Genomic DNA, 15,061 nt, shown 5'->3' with positions numbered 1-15,061 from the left:
ACCTTTCTTCTCCAGCAGCAGCTCTGGGTGCAGGTACTTCACATTCCTATTTCATGGGGACAACTCACTGGAAGGAACTCTTTCTTTACATTGCGAAATCCAATCTGCAGAAATCTCCAACTGAGATGAAATTGCAGATAGTTGTTTTACTGGGCAAAAACCTGCACAGAGTCCCATCCAGGTCTCAATAACAGCTAAGCACGCCCAGGTCCATCCTCCCAAGCTGACATCCTGAAGGCTAAAGGTCCAACGCATGCTGCAGGCTGCACAGTCATGGGCCAAATGAAAAGTAAGTGCTGTCTGGCAAAGAAATGAGCTGCTAATTTATTGAAACGCTCTGCAAAATAATTGCATTTGGAACCCTTCAGCTGTCCTGGGTTTGTGCCTTCGTGCAGGAGTGCAACTTCAAGAGATGGGACATAAAAAGGAGCAGAAAACCAAAGAGATCTTTGAAGCTGGGGCAAAAGAGCACACAATCAAACAGAGCAAAACTCCCAGCTCCCACCTCACACAGACGAAGCCTCGCAGCTCCTGTGGACAAGTAATTAAGAAACAAATCAGCCCTGTTTGTTTTCATGGAGGCGAGAAACACCTCCAAACCTGGCAGCTATTTCTGCTCCTTCAGACAACTTGCTCACAGCAAGCAACGCGCAGGGATGAGACGCAGGGAGGGAAGAGCGACCACTCCATCCGCTTTCCTCCTGGTACATGGGGTGGATCACATGCCACAGCGAGGTCCTGCCCCACACATTTCTTTTTGTTTCAGGGCTGACCAGTTCTCACTGGGATATTCCTTGGTGGGTGCCTGCTCTTCTCCACCTAGTGTGGGAACAGGGGGCTGGTTTGGAGAGGGTTGTGGAGGTGCTGAAGTCAACTGCAACACAGATCTGGTGTCTGAAGTATACTGGTCAGACCTATTTTTGCAGGATCCTTGTGGTATCAGCACAAACTACGGAGGAACGGGTTGCTTTCAGCTTTCCTCTAGAGCTGCCACACAAGGAAGATGTGATTCCTACTGTGATTACAAAAGCGTTAGGGAGCTGCAAGATAAAAAAGAAAAATCAAGCAAACATAAAACAAATCCCCAAAGATCAAAAGTATTGAAGAGTTTTACCTGGATGCTTTTAAGGAAAAAAAACAACACAAAACCAAAAAAACCTCACAAGCAGATAACTACATAAACACAAAACCTACCTTCCTGAGCAAACTGAGACCCACACAGGCTCCCAACACTTAGATCACAACACTATTTGCCAGGGTTTACCCAGAAACATGAACCTGCCTTTTTCCCAGCCCTCACTTTTAGGAGGACATTTGGCTGTTTCTTTGCCCCAGCTCCTTCAGCAAGAAGGGGAGATCAGCCGTGTGACAGCCACCAAGTTATTTGCTTCTCCTGCTTATAGAGGAGCAGTGCAACGTGTTGCCTGCTCCCTGCCCGCTGTGCCCTTTCTGTTCAGAGCCGTGAGTTTTGACAGGTTTGGGTCCTGGAGCTCCAACAAGAGGGGGAAAGCCCAAAGGCAATGAAAGTGTCCAGCAGCATCACCTCCCTGCTCAGCATCTCCAGTGCACGAGTCCTCTCCCAAGCTAAATCTCTCTGGCAGCATCTGCTCCTGCAAAAGCTGCGGCTGGGCTGTGCAGCCTGGCCCCAGCTCCTTGGGGCTCTCTCCTTTGCTCCTCCTCAGCTTGGCTGGCTGTCCAGGTGAGGAGCGGCCTCCGGGGCCCAGCCAGTGCAGCAGTGACCTCTAGTGACACTTAGGGGACACTTTTCAGTCCCCGCATCTGGGGGGTGACGTGGCCGCAGACTACCATGAAGGATGCTGTCCTTGCAAAGCAAGTCCCAGCTGAGTTGGTGGGGGGGGATCGCCGCTCCTGGGTGGCACTGCCAGGCCCTGATGGGGAAGTGGGTCCCATCACGGTGCCCTGGCTTGTCCCCCAGCCTCCCTGCCACCGAGCTGTCCCTCACAGCTGCGCTGGAGCATTTCTTCTCCTGATGCCCAGGTACCTGTTAAAGTCAAAGGGATGGAAAATTTATCAGCCATATGTTCCTCCCCCGAGTAATCGCCCTTTGCTCCTGTTTCACTGGAAGGCAGGCTTCCCTTTCTGCTCAGGCGAGTCAGCCACGGCTCTAGAAGGGATTTCCTCCTGGAAAACTCTCTACTGAGCAACTGTTGCCTCCCCAGAGCATCCCGACCTGTGCAGGAATCCTCCAGACAGGAGCACAGGGGTACACAGAGCCCAGGGACACTTAGGCTCTTGTGCAACTGCCACAGCCCTTGCTAAGCACCCAAGGACCGTGTCAGGAGACACGGTGTGCTTTGAGCCATAGGAAATCAGCACAGGCAAGAGCTGCACTGCAGCAGGATGGAGCACCTCAGTCAGAGCAGCCATCTCAGCAGCAGAGAGCAGCTATGGGGATGCACCAAAGAATGGGGCCAGGATGTGTGTGGAGCAGGCTGCGTGCCCCAGGGAGCATCCACGCTGCAGGGCTCTGCTGGGGTGCTCAGGGGCTCCTGCCTCAGTATGCCAAGGGAGCACAGCTGGACCTCGGGATCACAAGCAGAGAGCGCTCAGGCTTCCAACTGGATGAAGAGATACAACACAATGAAAAGCAAATGGGAGAAAGCAGCTTGGGCTGAGGAGGAGGAAAGGACTGAGGAGGGAATGAGCGTAATATCAGCCCCGTCATCCCCAGCCCCTGCTCTGCCACTGGTTCCCAGGCACTTTTGCAGCACTTGCAGTCACGCGAGGGCAAAGGAAGGACGGGGTCACTGCTACACGAGTCCAGCAACACAAAGAAGGGTTCAGAGCTCTTCTTGCTAGGGCTGGCTGGCTTCCCTCCCCCCTCCAAACGGGTCTTCTCTGTGCCTCTGTCTCCATCTTCCTCTTGGGCCCTCTCCTGGATCAAGGTTGTTGCACAAAGCCAGAGTAATTGCTCTGCCTTGGAGGGCTCTTCTGAAAATCAGCACATTCAAGAAAACACGTCTTTGAGGTCTTCTGGTGCCCAGCTTTTGGGGCCATCCTGGTCCCAGGGACAGAGCTTGTATTCACGCTCTGCGAACAACAGGGCATTCAGCAGAAATGAAGAGACAGTAAATTCAGAAGTGATGAAAAAAAAAAAGCATCTTTTCACACAATTCGCCTTGGGGAACTCAATGTCATATGATGTGGCCAAGGGCAGGGACTTGTAGGATCAAACAACTGCTGAGCTGACCCTGGGTATTTCTGTTATTCATACCAAAAAATAAACTACATACAAATGGGGAAAGTCTGCTGAGTGAAGCACATGCAAGCACCAAAAGTCACTCTAGCTGTTCTGCTCATAAAGCACCACACTGGAGAAGACTTCCCAAGGAAAGACCACCTTTTCAGGGAACAGGTTCTGGGGACAGCCTGGATGCAGGCTGCAGGACTTCTTGCAGCTTTCCCTGAGGTTCCTGGTACCAGCTGATGCCATCCTGCCTGAGTCAGAAGAATCCTTTGCTAGTGACAGTGGCAACCAGCACTCCCACCACAAGGATGTGTATCAGGACTCGCTCCTTCCAGCCACTCCTGGAAGATTTTCCTTGAATGCAGCTTGATTCCCCAAATCCCCATTCCATTGCCAGGAAGATCTTGGCTCGTCATCTCTGCACTTGCCCTGCAAGGAGCTGCAGCCAGCATTCGAACCAGGTGCTGGGCTCGGGTGTAAGGGCACCTGCAGTTCCAGCCCATGTCCCAGCCTCTCTGGATGGCACCATCAGGTGTGGCTCAAGGTCATGGCCTGGTTCGGTCCTTCCCTTTACTGCAGTTGAGGCAATAAATGGGTCTACAGCAGTAATGTGGTTGATTATCAAAAACAGCGCTGGAAGAGGTGTGAAAACATGCAAAGATGTGAATACACAACAATGGTCAGGATAAAACTAGGGCTTGGAAAGACCAACCCTTCTTTTTCGCAGTCCCAATTTATATCAAGAGTTTGACCTTTTGCTTGAGGTGCAATGGTTTCTGAGATCCTAAGGCATGCCCAGATTTTTTAATAAAAGTACAGTCAGTGAGAGAGACGGAGGTTTGCACTGGGAACTTGTAATAAAACACATGTTGTTTCCCTTTTAAACTGCAGAGGGAGAATACAGGGAAAGGTTTAGAGCAGAGGCTTGACCCTGGAAGAGCGGGTGCAGTAAAATGTTACCTGCAAAAAATCATGTCAATAAAAGCCCCCCAAATACCTTCAATTATTGAAGCTTTCCTATTAGTACTTACAGTACCTTGACACTTTCCTCAGGTGCCAGTGCTGCAGACTTCGGGTACCCAAGAGCACAGCCTGGAGAGCACAGGGGACGCGGACAGAGCTTTCCTCACTGGGTTGAGCCGTCCTGCAGCGTGCAGGGCTGTGTGGTCCCAGGCCGAGGGGCAGGCAGAGGCTTTTCGAGCTGTATTACCTTGACTCCCCTGCACTGCAGAGGAGCTGGGGAAGCAAGAGCAAGGGGAGGTCATGTAAACCAGCTCTGAATCACTGCAGGTTTGTTTTTTTTTTTAAAGCTGGTCAGATAAATGTTTTGAGAAGACACATTAAAGCCATAGCTGCTTTCTCCAGGGAACTATCAGGATGATTTTATTTGGCCAGAGCATGGTAACAGGGTCAGGCTGTCAGCTTCTATTAAGGTTTGGATGTGCGTCACTGAATGGAAAGTGCTTGGCTATATTGCTTCTCATTAGATTGCTTTATGATAAATCTAATCATTAACTTACTACACTTGGCCAATCTGAAGGTTGTAAGCTCTGCAGCTGCCCCAGCAGGCTGCAAACCAAATGCCTTCCCTGGGGAAGGGCAGTTTCACCACGGCAGTGCCCGGTTCGCAATGGCAAATGTCTCGGCAAAGCTGCCGCCAGCTCACAGCATTGACATGGCCTCTCCAGCCAGCGAGGCATTGCCCCCCTTCTGTCCTTGTCCCAGTGGGATACATCTGCCCCACACTTTCACCCAGGGGGATGGTTTCTGGTAACTAAGGGCTACTCGGGTGCTTGACAGCTCGGCCACATGCTGCTGCTTCACACCTCCTTCTGCAGCCCCTCACACATGGGGCACAAGCCTTGGCTTGGCTCCTGCGCTGCTCCAAGGGCATTGCTGAAACCAGAAGTGAAAGCTTCCCCCTTTTTTTTAAGTCAAGCTGAGCAGATGGCTCTTGCCCAGGTTTAAAACTAAGAGCTGGCTTTTGGGGAAGCGCAAGGCATTAGGTCAGTCCCACTAGACAGGCCAGGTTATTCAGTACTTCCAAGCACAGCCCGGTTATCTCATGTCCCCACCAGCAAGGAGGGTGCAGTGTATCCCGAGCTCCTGTGTGGCTGGAGGAGCAGCACCGCATGATACAGCCCTGGAAATGCAACGGCAGGGTTGTTGGCCTGCATTTCCCCAGCTTGTGGATTTGACTTCTCCCCTCCAGCTTCACAGATCAAGCTGCTTGTGACTCCTCCTACACCACATCCAGGCATTGAAACCCCACTGCAGCTGGTACCCACATGTGTAAATGGGGCTGCTGGGAAGCCACACTGGGACTGACCCATTCCAGCACAGCAAGCACTTGCTGCTGCATGAGAAAAAGCAGATGAGACCAGGGTGCCACAATCGGATTTGGGCTAGTGGCTTTCTTCCTGGGAGTTTGGGCAGAAGGTCTGTCTCTCATGCTTTAACACATCCAGATCAGGGACTCACATCCCCCTGCCCCTTCACCTGAAGTAACAGCGCAGTTCTTAAAACTCCTCCAACCACCTCCTCAGTGGGCATATGGGCAGAGAGGTCCAGACCAGCCACAGACACAATTCCTCCCTCCTCCTTCCCCGAGGGCACCCAAGACGACAGCCAGCGCTTTCCCCAAGGACACAGGAGCACGCTGCAGACCTCTGATCTCTGATCGGAGATGAGGGTGACTCAGCTCCTCCAGGGACAGGCGAGGGACCAAGCCACACGGCTGCCGGAGGGACCGCGTTAACACCACGTGGCAAACGTGTGGGACCTGTGCTGGAGCTCCCCAGCCCTCGGCTCCCACAGCAGGCTTGGAGGGGTACAACGCACCACCAGGTAACACTGCGGAGCTGGGGGGCTTACTCTCCACATCTTTTGAGTGCATGTTTGTTTGGCCAAGGCGGGGGCCCTCCCTGCCTCTGCAGTTCCTCTGGATGCTGAGCTTAATCCACTCAGGCCAGTTCCAAGCGTGTCTGCCTTGCATCGGCAACAAGGGCTTTCCCATCTTCACTTGTTTTTATGATGTCATTAATTTATCAAAGACAATTAAGCTGCTCCTGGTTGAGGCATCCCAGACAAGCTGCTGGAGTCCTCCTGCTCTTCTAGAGCAGCTTCTCCAGGACGGGAAGGGCTCCTCCACACAGGGCTCGGTACCGTCAGCCCAGGCAGACCCTCTGGCTGGGAATCCAGCAGCCACTCGGCCACGAGCCATGGGGTGCATCGCAGGAGTCCGTGCCACGTTCCTCAGCCTGGGCTGCACAGGACACCAGGCTGTACCATCGCCATGGTCGCTGCTGGCTAGAGATAAAAGATGCAAATGCGAAGTAAATGCAAACAAGTGCTAAGTGTATTCTACAAGGTATTCAGGGAGCTGCAGCAGGAGGGGTCCTGCTGGGAAATGCAGAGCTGTATTTTGAGCTGTTTGTTATCCCTGTCTCAAAAGGGCATCAGTGGCTCCTGCACACGATCAGATCACCAGGTCTTTGCTGAATCCCAGCACCAGCCAGCCACCTTCTAACATACACAATTGAAAGATAAGGCAGCTTAGCTGAATTTTCTCTCCCAACAAGCTGGGTGAAGTTTCACAGACCTGGATTAACTTGCAGAGTAACTTGGGAAGACCTGGGGACAGCAGCATACACTCAAAGCCTGCGAGGCAGCTGCAGGGGACTGGAGGCAACATGCAGCCTAGGGCACGCACCCCTCCAGCTGCAGCAGACCGAGGAGCAAGTTCTTCCCACCCGCAAGCCCAACACCTCGGGGGTGCGTCAGGATATATCTGAGCAGAGAATACACCCAGGGAGGAGCCGAAGGCTCTCCTGGGATGCTGTGGTAGTTTCCCATGCCTGGGGCTCTCCCTTTTAGGGATTAATTACAGTCACAGCTAACAACCTCTGTCTTTGTTTACACTGGAGGCTGGGCACCCACAGCTGGCACACCCACCATCAATGGGAACCAGGCTGGTTTGGGCCACACTATCACATCTAAAACCACACACAGAGCTGCAGCCACAGACAGAAGGAGCAGCCTCCCTGCTCTGGCTGGGCTGCTCCCCTCCCAGACAACAAAAGGTCTGGTAACACGGTTCAAAGTTCTCCCCGGTACAAAAATGGTCTTTGAGGGTAATTTGTTTCAGCTCGAAAGCAGCTGAAGTTAATTACACAGCAATGAAATATCACGCATTAATATTACTTAACTCCCCTAGGCCGGGCTGCTGTGAAATGCTGCTCTGTTTGAGATCCGGACCCAAGTGCTTTCTGATCTCTAGATAACGTCTTAGTTAAACAAGGGAGAGGCAGGTAATAGGATGCACCACCCACCAGAGACTGGGAGAAGGGGTGACAGAGCATGGGGGCACCCGCCATGCACAGCCTGTGAGCTGGGTGGTGACTGGGGTGTTCAATGCATCCCCAGCCCCTGACAGGTCTTTGAGTCCCTTGTGCTTTCCCTGGGGGGACCCATGCAGCCTCTAGCCCCATGCTTTGATCCCAACTCCTGTTTGAAATTCAGGCACCTCCTTGCCACCAATGCACAGGGCACTTACACAGGTGGATGCTCTTTGTGCTCCATAAGTAATGCTGCTGTCTGGCCTAGCGGTCACCCTGGGAAGTCCCCTGGCCGCAGTCCAGCATGCCTGTCAGCACTTGGCCAGATGAGCTCTTTACTCACCCGTTTTTGAGCAAGAGCTTGAGTGCCCTGGCCAAGAGCATTGCAGGTGTCTCCCTCCATCCTCTGTAGGCCCAGGAAAGTCTGATGAGAAGGATGGAGAGCAGAAGCCATGTCCCGTCTGAAGCTCGAGCTGGGGCAGGGTCTGTAAGGCAGGCAGGCTGGCAGTCAGATGAACAAGAGTTGCCCCGCTCGCTGGTCACCCCAGAGAAGATGCTCTGTGCCCCTCTTGCCTGATGCCACTTGGGCACGTTCTCCTGTTTCCCTGCTTGGAGGTGACATAGGATAAGGCAACAGGGAACACCAGGCTTGTGGACACAGAGGCCAAAGCACTTGCAAAGAGAACCTGTATAGCCCACGCAAGGGACAGGGCTGGCCCAAGGATCACCAGAGCCACCATGTGAAACAGGGCACCTCAAAGCCAGGAGGATGGGAAATCCCAGGGTTGTTCTTAATGTTGGCAGCCAAAGCCAAAATAAAAGCACAGAGTTAAGTGCCCTTCCTATGTGCTCAGAGCCTTGGCTGCCCCAGCGTACCCCACAGCAGTCTGCAGGCCCCAGTCTGACGCTTAGCTGCCCCCAGGCAGGCTGAAGCCCTGTGCTCGCTGCCATCATCCTCTGGTGCTGAACAGAGGAACAGGCTGCATTGCCACCTAATGGGATGTGCTGGGAAAGCCCTGTGCATCCTACTGGAAACCAGCAAGACCAGCATCCTGGAGGCTCTGCAAGAGGTGGAGTTGCTTACCCAGCTCCCTTGCGCCAGCAGAGATCTTCTGGTCGGGGTGTCCCCGGCACTGTAATATTAAACAGTGCAGGGGGCACAAATCGAAGCAGATGGGGAGGATGCCAGCATGTTTGTGTACTCAGAGCTGTGCCAGGAAACACCAGCGTGAGGCAACCACTTGTGACCCAGCGGTATCACAACCCAGATCTGAGCACATAGGCAAAAGGTTTACTGGGTAGCAAAGTCATTTTCCCTTCACTACCTCCACAGTTCGTAAAAGCTGTTTAATATTAAGCTCTTTGGAGGGAGCGGTTACATTGTCCAGTTAAACATGCCTCCTTGCCAAAATGCTGCATGCAGACAGACACCAAGGGGAAAATCAGACCTGCAGGGACTCCAGCAACAGATGTTGAGTCCACGGGGTGGCAACCAGCACGGCTAGGAGAAGAGGAAGCAGTTGTGCCACGAAAGCATGGGACCAGTTGCGCAGAGACTGATGGTCTGTGTCTGCTGCAATCCCAGATTTGCTGCGTGGCTCCAGGCAACTTGCTTCATTTTACTCCACCATGGAGGAGGAAAACCAGTCCTGCAGGAGGCAGACGAAAGCAGCCCTCCCGCTGAGCTCCTCACTGGGAGATGCAGCAAGCCAGCCATGTCTCAAAGCAAAGAGCCGCCAAAACGTTTCCTGGGAAAAGTCCCCACCACTCGCCTTCAACAGCCTTACTGCATGAATGCCTCATGAGAAGGAGCCTGTGGGTGCAGAGCCTGCCACCCCTGCCTGCCCCCTTTGCCTCCCACTAGAGACCTGCACTGGAAATAGCAGGGCTGTGCTTCACCCAGTCTCAGCAGCCCAAAGGGAACCTGAAGGTTACGTGGGAGCAGCCCCAGGACTCACCAACCTGACCTTGCTTCGCACAGGGAAAATTCAGGGTTATCCATGGAACTGGTGGCAAGGTCTGAAGCCACCAACAGGATTTGGGAGCTACTCTTCTCATAGATGCCCAGTGGTACATGCGGATCAGCAGAGAGCTGTCAGACATGCTGGCGCATGTAAGGAAGCCATACTCGCAAAACTGACACACCATCTCCACCCCACTGCTCTCCATCACCACCTGGAGGGCAACACGGCAATGACCTTTCATGGTCCTTCATGGAGAACTGTTGCAAGCAGCAAGGATTCCATCTCTTGAATTAATACACTGGACAAAGTCACCTGAAAGCAATGCTTGAGCTGAATGCCCTGCCAGAAGCGTCTGCTCATCTCCCTAGTCCTGCCTAGGGACTGGTGGTTGGTCTGTATCACCAACTTACAACCTAGCACAACCCAGACCGTGATCAGGAACCAGCAATTAGAGCATCAGCTTTGATGCCTCACTCCAGTTTAATCCTTCACCTCCCTTCTGCTCTGTCAAGCTGCAGTATCTCTTTCTCACTGATGCTCAAAGCAAGCACCCTAGGGGGAAGTCAGCAGGGACTTGTGAGACCTCTCAGACCATGTTGTCTTTGGTTTCTCATTCTCATTGAAGGTACAGCCCCTGCCCCACACCAGCCTGACTTCCAGGACCATTTCAGCTGGCAGGACAAGCCTGGCTCATCCACCTCACCTCCCACAAAGCACTGCACAACACAGGGAGTGGACAGAGTGCATCAGGGCTGGAGCAAAGATTAAAGCCGTGCCATGGTTTTGACGATGGTCCTACCACACATATCACAGGCCAGAAGTCCAAAACCTAGCTAACGCTGCACTAACCCCGCACCTCGCTTCCACCCTGTCCTGCCATGAGTAAGTCAGGCCACCTCAGCCAACCCCCCAAAAGATGCCGTAACTGCTGATAATCTGCAGAGATCTCTCTCCCTCCCAGTTCCCAGCAATGACCCCAGCAGCAGGCAGCTCTTTCAGAACAGAAGATCAAAACCACATCTAGGTATCAACATTAATCCTAAAAGGAAAACAGATCAGCTGAATAGCTATGGCTTTAAGTGTTGCAACCAGGACCAGGACTTTATTCCAGGAGTAGGAAACAGCTTCTGCAGCAGCCAGGGCTTCTAGGAAGGCAAAGCCTTCACGCTCCTGTCTTGGCCGCTGAGGACAACAGGAGGCTGAGTTTTACCTGCATCCGACAAAGATAAAAGCGGCAAAGTATTTCGTCAAGTTCATTCTTTCTTCCCCCTTCAGTGGCTTGGGTCTCCCCTGTAAGCAGGCAGAAGCCAGAACCCAAAAGCAGCAAATGGTGTCTCTGTCACAATGGCAAATCCCACCCTGCTCAGCGGTGGCTCCACCAATTTCTGAACACCCTTACCTCTTACGGGATGACAAAAATCAACCTTGCCTCCCAAAACACCCAGAGACTATGGCAGGGACCAGCAAGTGGGCACAGCCTGGGGGCTGATGTGGGCCATGCCAGGGCTGGACAGGTCATGCCTACTTTATCTTAGCACTGTTTTGTGCATTTTTTTGCATGCATCAACTCCCTTTATACAACAGAAACTCTACTGTGAACTTTATGTGTAAGAATTTGATTCCCAAAAAGGAAATAAGCTTCCACACAAAGTAGCAATCTGGACCGGCCTTCTTGTAAGCAAGAAGAGGACCCAGAAAAGAGCAACCCTGCACATCGGTGGCTCAATAAATCATGCTTACATCACATTTCTTGAAATGCAGAGTGGCATTGCTGTGCTATTCTGGCACCATAATGCAGCACAACCCTGTCCCCCAGAAGAGCTGGTTCCCCACAAGCACTGAGAAGAGGACACCCGCAGCAACAAGATAAGGAACCCAAAGAAACCAAAACCCTTGTTCTGTCACAACTTTTGTCCCGTAGTTGGGAGAAGCACACTCCCATTTAGCGTGCCTGTGACCCCACGCCCAGCCAGATTCACCAGCGATCCTTCCGTGGCTGCATGCTCACGTGTCTCTGCCTTACGCCTGTGTGCAGAGACACAGCTGAGGGCTGGGAGGGCTCTCCTGTAGGTGCAGCAGCCCACATGCCAACCAGCGGATGCAGTCTTTATCCCCCATGCAGCACCACTGTCTGGGATTGTGTCTCCAGGCCATGCTCCATGAACTGCTGATCCACGAGCAGGTGGAGGAATGAGGTGTGGTGTCTGCCTCGCCCGGAGGGAACCACAGCAGCTGCCACAGATTTCCATGCCCAGCTATCTTTGAAGACGCTTGGTACCCAGTAAGCTAACTGAGACAAAGTTTTCTCAAGCATGCAAGATCTAGGTATCATTTGTACCTGGAGTTTTTGTTTGGGAGGGTGGAGAACAACAGCAGGAATCAAATAGTCAGGAGTGGTCCCATCAGATAGAAGCAGCTAGGCTGGGCTCCAGCACCTGCAGAGGAATTACACAGCACCAATAGGCAACATGCTTGTTTTGATCTCGCTGTGAACATGTATTTGGCAAATAAAGACTTAAAGCTGGGAACCAGAGCAGAACCTGCAAGTTTCATGCTGTCCTGCTGCCTGCGATGCTCACAGGATGACGCTATCTCAGCAGCAGCTATGTAAAGAATGCTGCCCTCTTATCAGGATTAAAAGCAAATTAAGTGCTTCTCACTGAGTGACTACAAGGGGAAATAGTTTCCCTTTCTCAGGAAAGCTCTCTAGCATGAGCTCCTTTCTCTAGGGTGATAGATATCTCCAACACCAAAACTGGAGCAAAGCAGTCTCCTGGGTGGCCAAGGCTTTGAGCATCACTGCAGCAAGACTGAGACATGGCACCTTCTCACCAGTGTGGCAGAAAGACAAGCTGGGACCACAGAGCTGCGCCTTTCTGCCAGGGAAACCTAGACCCTACCTCCCTTGGGCCCCGAGGAAAGCATCAGAGAACACAATTTTGAATGCCTATCCCATCTTGCAATCAGTGTTTTTAAAACACTCATTTTGCATACAAGCTAAGCAGGGTCATGGGAAGCAACACTGTCAGATGGGCTCAGTTTTGACCAACATGGATGGGAGCTCCCAGGGCCATGCACCTCCGAGAAGCTTGCCCAAGATCACATGCAAGTCAACAGGACAGGAACATAAGGAAGAGTCAAACCTTTGCATTGACCTTTGGACCTCCTTTTCCTCCAAGGTCTCCTTTAATGCAGATGGCTTTTGAGGTTCTCCATAAATGCTCAGCTCACACTAAACCTGAGCAGGCATATTTCCAGAGAGCAACCTGTCAGGTTACGATGTGCCATCCCACCTCCTCTCTGCTCTGGTTGTTTCCATTAACTTTTGCACAAATGATTCATTTTGCCCAGTCTTTTGTAAACAGCATTCGAAGTCAGCTGGAATTTGTTGTGCACCTAAATTACAATTGCTCAGCGAGCTCTTCCACAGAAGGGATTCATTTCAATCTTTGCCTGTGGGTTGGGGGCACAGCAATACACATCCTTCTCTTGCACTGCAGCAGCTCTTTCCTTTCACAGAACTGGAGTAGCATTGTTAACATCCAAAACTCACCGTTATTAAAACATGAAAGTTACACCTTGAAGGAGGAAGGGGAAGAAGAAACTCACTGGATTTCTTAATTGCAGCCCTGGGCCAAATGTCACTGCTGAAGAGCACAAGGCGGGTAGGGGCAGGTGAGGAGTCAATACCTCAAGCTGAAGTGCAAAGCACGAGGAGGCTCAGACACGTGCAGAGACGCTGATCTCGTCACACCCCAGTTTCAGCTGTCCCCCAGCTGACGAGGAAGCTATTAATGGACACATTGGGAAAGCACAAACGCTCACCCGTCAACCACAGCAAAGGCTAGAGGGGGATGGTTGAGAGACCAAATCTGAAATACGGTAAGCAGAGTTTTTAGAGTGGGACAGGTGTTGGCATGAAATCACAGGTTCCTGAGGCTGAGAGGCAATCTTCAAAACCTCATCTGAGGCTGCAGCGTGTCAAGCCTTCATTTTGGTGGCAGGACCCATTCCCACCCACCTCTTCTTTCCTTTCACCCCTCTTGTGCAACTGAAAAGTGAACCCAAGGGGGGGAGATAGTCGCTGGACTACTGGACTGACCAACTGCAGCCATCAGGAAAGCCGGTGGTTCTGCCCATAAAACACAGCCGATGGCTCTAAGCATAACACCACCATTCCCAGGGAATCTGCCTTTGTAAAGCAGGCAGAATCAAGCATAGGACATGACAGGCAAGAGGCAAGCTTCCCTATGCATTAACATAGGCAATGGGAACTCAGGGTAAGAGGACAGACTGCAGATAATATCACATGCGCACCTACACAGAAGCATGGAGAGGACTTGAGCCATTTTACCTTTTCCAATCTAATAAAGAACTGGAGATAAATTCATCCAGCTGGCATGGCTAGTCTTCAAAAGCCAAAAACTTTACAGCTGGTTTGCTAAGAGATGTTTTTTTGAGGTGTTGGAGTGGGAAGTAGGGAAGAGAAAAATACAGCTAACGCTCCTTCCTACAGCAAGGGGAAGGAAAGTCATTTCCTTCACAGATTTAGTTTATAAACAGTTTTACTTTTAAAGCAGAGTTAAAACCAGGATAATAAAGTATGCTTAACATGCATTTTGTCATACCACACTGCTTGCCATACAAGCCAACACTGCTTTTCCTGACTGGAATTAAACTCCTTTACATCCAAAGCTCAGCTCAGCTCTCAGTGTGCTGCCGGAGCAGGCAGTGAAGCCTCCTAGAAATGTTCTGCGCCCCGTGTGTCCCACTATGGCAAAGCTGAACACAACAGCTTCACCAGCACTACTCACAGCACAAAATGCCTGTCTAGGAGATCCGACACCAGGTTGCATGCACATTGCCAAGTGAATTACAGCACCTGGAGAATGCAGCAATACGGAGATGAAGGACACCTGTAAAACCAGATCTGGACTACTCCAAAGGGAACCTAAAGCCATAGCAGATGTTCTTTTCATCTCCACACACATTACGGACTGCTGCAAGATGGCACTCCAGACAGGTAAAGAGAAGCTAACATCAATTGCTCAGGATCTCACTGCATAGGAGACAACAGTGGCTCAGGCTGGCAGGTCCTCAGGCATGAGAGCACTAAGATACACCTTCCCGGGGGAGGCATGGGATAAGGAAGCACACTGCTGAGCTGCAACACACATAGGTCCAGTGCCCTGATATCCAGCCTCTGGAAGGTGAAAACGCACAAAGATCTTGCAACAGTTCAATAAAATGCTCAGCCTTACAGGACTGACTACACCAGTTCTGCTGCATTCTCATACAAGTCCAAGGCACACTGCTGGCTTGCACCCCAGCACTTGCTCATCGTTGCGAACCACCAGCTGCATTAGCGCAGGGTGGCACAGTGGCAGCAAAGCAGTTAGTCCTTTTGCAACCAGAGGTGAAACTCTATAAAGTCATAAAACATGGAAACAAAGAGCTAAGAGATCAGTGAGAAGAGCCACATTTCTATCCCACTGCTCATTTATTTCAGTATCTAACCAGGCCCCCAAGGCTCTTGTTAAAGGAGTCTTTTC

The 15,061-nt window shown here is 51.7% G+C and overlaps 1 long non-coding RNA gene across 1 annotated transcript; it reads right to left on the bottom strand.

The window, feature by feature from the left end:
• Positions 1–1,865: 1,865 nt before the first annotated feature.
• On the bottom strand, positions 1,866–12,167 carry LOC148052272 (uncharacterized). Its single transcript, XR_015698708.1, has 4 exons — positions 11,848–12,167; positions 7,889–8,030; positions 4,245–6,517; positions 1,866–2,002 (listed from the first exon to the last, which is right to left on the bottom strand). It is a non-coding gene; the product is annotated as an uncharacterized LOC148052272 (long non-coding RNA).
• Positions 12,168–15,061: the final 2,894 nt, after the last annotated feature.

The sequence above is a fragment of the Nipponia nippon genome, unplaced genomic scaffold (assembly GCF_047370975.1).
Source record: "Nipponia nippon isolate SJK-2023a ecotype South Korea unplaced genomic scaffold, ASM4737097v1 scaffold_5, whole genome shotgun sequence".
NCBI lineage: Eukaryota > Metazoa > Chordata > Aves > Pelecaniformes > Threskiornithidae > Nipponia > Nipponia nippon.
This window is presented reverse-complemented; position numbering and strand designations above follow the sequence as displayed.